The following is a 3,843-nucleotide window of genomic DNA, read 5'->3' as shown; positions in this document are numbered from 1 at the left end:
AGGCGGCACCCGCTCCGCTCCAGAGCCCTCGCTCCTCACTGTACGTGTGTGTGTGTGTGTGTGCGCGCACACGCCAGACGCAGGCACCGCTCAGCATCCTCCTCCCGCATCCCTCCTCCTGCTGCATCCATTCTCCAGGTACCACGGCCCTGGGCGCGCCGTCCCCGGCAGGGCAAGCCAGGGGCCGGACGAGGGCATCCGCCTGGACAAGAGCATGGCCCCATAGGTCTCTGGCTGGCAGAGTCCGGATCCTGACGGGTGAGAGGCCGGGGGCACTGCGGTCCCTGCATGTGCATGCACCCAGGGGGGGCAGGGGAGACTGCAGGGAGAGGTCGCTTTGCCCCCAGCCGGCTTGGCGGGCGGGGGGGACTCCAGTGCTTCCCTGCGGCTGCAGAGATTGCAGAGGGGCTCGGCGCAAGGGCTGGAGGCAGCCGCAGCAATGTCTGCACCCCTGGGCAGGGTCCCCCGGCCCCTCTCCTGGTGCCGCATCACCTCCCAGCGGAGCAGGCAGCGCCCCGGTGCCAGGCAGGGTGTGGCTGCCTGGTGGTGCTACCCCCTCCTGCCAGCATCCCCCCACCACGGCCCCAGCCCTAGTGCCCTGTGGGGCAGGTGCAGAGGACTCTGGGATGGCTCCAGGGGCCTTTCTATGGTCCCTTCGCGTCCCGGGTGTCCCACCTGCTTTAACCCCTTTTTGCCCGCAGGCCATGTCTGCTCGGAGCATGGCTTCTCAGGGCGTAGCCGGGTGATGCATCCCCAGCCCAACCGGGCCAGACCCCCCCTCAGACCCCGGGGAGGTCTTCCAGTCTCACCTCCCCTGCAGCCACCGTCCCCAGAGCCTCTCGGGGCTGGGCAAGCCGTGGGGCCGCGGGGCTGGGCAGGTCCTGCGAGGCAGGGAGCAGGGCGGGTGGTGGCTATTCCCCCCGCCACGCTCCCGCTGCTGGCCAGAGGGTCCACATAGAGCAGCCTGGGGGGAGCCGAGGGGTTTTCGCCCCCCAGGAAAGGGCAAGAAACTCCTCCAGCTGCAGGATGCTGATGTCACATATGCTCCTGCCTCGAAGCAGACCCCCGCATCGCCAGCCAGGCCCCTGGGTAGCTATGGGGCACAGAGCAGGCCCCCAGCCCAGGCACGGAGCCGCCTGGCTGCAGGGACCGTCGGCCTCCGCCCAGAGCCACGGCTCTTTGCACCCCGGGGCAATCCCAGCGGGGCGGGCCGGTGGGGTGAAGCCTGCAGCCCCCCCGCGCTCCCAGCCCTGGAGACGCCCGTCACGTTGCTCGGTGCCTGATGGGGAGCAGACAACCCGAGCCCAGCGGAAAGGGATAGAGGCAAGCCAGCCCCCGCCCCAGCCGGCTGCACCCCGGCCCCCTACACCCCACAAAGCCTCCTGGTTGTAAGGAAAATCCCCGTGGCGGGTGGAGGCAAGGAGGCAGTAGGGGGTCGGCGCTGTGCACGGGTGGGGGGCTCTGGCTGTGCAAATGCAACGTGGGGCAGGACAGCTCCAAGCCCCAGGGCCTGGGCAGGGGTCTGTGCCACACCCAGCCCTGGGTCCTCTGCCTGGGCAGCAGCTCAGCTCCCCCGTTCCCCCTAGATGCAGCCTGGGGCTGGGGGTCCCAAGGGAACCAGACCCCTGGGTGCCCGGCACGGTGCAGATGGACGGACAGACAGACCACCTAGAGCCCGCGGCACCGGGACACGGACCGGGCCTGCCCGTGACTCTGCAGACAGACAAATAGCAGCGGGGGAGCGGGGGAGCGGGGGAGGACCTGCAGCCTGGGCTGCTGGATGCAGGGCCCGATGCCTATGCAGGGGTGGGGCAGGGCTACAGCACCGGCATATGCAGGCTCAGGGAGCCCCCCGCCCCTCTCTGTGCCTCAGTTTCCCCTCTGTGGTATGGGGCGGGGGAAAGGGAGAGACAGGATCCAGCCTGAGCCCATGGGGAGAGCTCCCAGCCTCCGTTTGGCTTTGCCTCATCCACCTTAGGGCATTGCACGGAGCTAGGCAAAGGGGGCACTGAGGCAGGCCCCCACGGATGCAGTCCCTGGGGATGCCCCTTCCCACCCGGCCGGCCGGAGTCCAGGGGCTGCAATGCTGCTCCGGGCCTGGGGCACTCCCCCCACCCGGGACCTGCCTCAGCCGCGGCCTGGCCAGGCCCTGGGGAGAGGAGAGGAGAGGAGCTCAGCTGGGAAGCACTTAGAAGATGCAACCCGCTAAGTGCTTCTCATCCCCGGGGATGGAAGGGATGGAGCCGCCCTCCTCCCCGCCCAGCGGCCAGGGGAAATGGCGTTGTCGGGAGGGGATGGGCAGGAGCTGGGGGGAGGGGGCTGGACGCCTGCTCCATCTGCTGCTAAGAGCCTCACGCCCGGCTGAGTGCAACCTTGGGCAAGCCCCGCCACGGCACCAGCCCGTGCCCAAATTTACCCCGAGAGGAAATCTAAAAATAGGCCCTCCCCTGCCCCGTGCCAAGGTCGAGGTGGCCGTGCCCACGCCAAGGTGAGCAGAGGCACTGGGCCCAGTCTGGTATCTGCCGGCTGGCACCGAGGCCCCACTCCTCTGGCACAGCTTGGTCAGGGCTTTTGCTGCCGCTCGGTCTCAAGGCACCTTGCCCTGGAGGCCGTGATCACTGAGAGCAGGGAAATGGAGGCACGGGGTGGCAAAGTGATTTGACCGGGGGCACGCCGCACATCAGTGGCAGAGCTGGGATGAGCCCGCTGGTCTCCCAGCCAGTGCTCCAGTCACTCTGCCTCCTCAGGTGCAGTGAGAGGAGCCTCGAGTCCAGTGAAGGGGGCTCAGGTCCAGGAAGGTTGGGAGCCGCTGGCGTCTGGGCCAGGCACAGGGCATGGAGGGAGCCCCTTCCCCCCGGGGCACCACTCACTGGGGCCCATTGCTCTCATTCAGAGGGCTGGGAGGAGGGGTCCTGTCACCTTCCTCGGAGGTACCCCCAGGATATTGCTGCTGGGACTGGTGTTGCTGCCATGTGAGGGCCCGTCGCTGTTCCCAGGGGCGCTGTTACCCAGTACTCTTGCCTGGGGCCGTGGTACTGCAGCACTCTGGCGTCGCACGGGGCCCTGTTCCTGCTGGTCCAGGTACTGGTGCTGTTGTTCAGAGCACCAGGGCCATCGTGCAAGGTGCTGGGGCCGTGCCTCTGGTACTGGTGCTGCTACGCTGTATGTTTGTGCTGCTACTCAGAGTATAAGTGTCATGACTCCAAGCGCTGGTGCCGTTACTCATGATGCTGGTGCCGTTGTTCAGTGTACTGGTGCCATTACTTGGTGTGCTGGTGCCAGGATTCAGAGTCCTGGTGCTGCCGATTGGGTGCTGGTGCATTGCTGCGAGCACTGGTACTGCTGCTGGGAGTACTGATGCGGTTACCTAGAGTACCAGCGCTGTTACTCACAGAACTGGTGCTGTTTCCTCAGAGACCTGGTGCTGTTACCTGGCGTACCAGTGCCATTACCTAGAGTACCGATGCCAGTCCTTGGAGTACTGGTGCTGTTCCTTGGGGTGCCGGTGCTGTTATTCCAGGTGCTGGTGCCATTACTCGGAGTGCCTGGTACTGTTACTCGAGGTGCTGGTGCTGTTGTTACTCAGGGTGCTGGGACAGTTACTCAGAGCACCGGCACTGGTACTTACAGTGCTGGTGCTGTTACTCAGGGTGCTGGTGCTATTACTTGAAGTACTTGAAATACTGATGCTGTTCCTTGGGGTGCTGGTGCCATTACTCAGGGGGCTGGTGCCATTTTTCAGGGTGCTGGTACTCAGGGTCTGGCACCGTTACTCAAGGTGCTGCTGCCATTACTGGAACTATTACTTGGAGTACTGGTGCTATTACTTGGGGCGCTAGTGCT

The 3,843-nt window shown here is 65.7% G+C and overlaps 1 protein-coding gene across 1 annotated transcript in view; it reads left to right on the top strand.

Moving 5' to 3' along the window:
- The first annotated feature begins 62 nt into the window (after positions 1 to 62).
- The window catches only part of PHF24 (PHD finger protein 24), a 27,098-nt gene continuing 23,317 nt past the window's right edge, over positions 63 to 3,843 (top strand). The window contains exon 1 of the mRNA XM_019518046.1: positions 63 to 258. The gene's annotated coding sequence lies outside the window, so the exon portion shown is untranslated. The remainder of the gene's footprint in view (positions 259 to 3,843) is intronic.

Source organism: Gavialis gangeticus, unplaced genomic scaffold (genome assembly GCF_001723915.1).
Source record: "Gavialis gangeticus isolate Ggan-Ray unplaced genomic scaffold, GavGan_comp1, whole genome shotgun sequence".
NCBI lineage: Eukaryota > Metazoa > Chordata > Crocodylia > Gavialidae > Gavialis > Gavialis gangeticus.
This window is presented reverse-complemented; position numbering and strand designations above follow the sequence as displayed.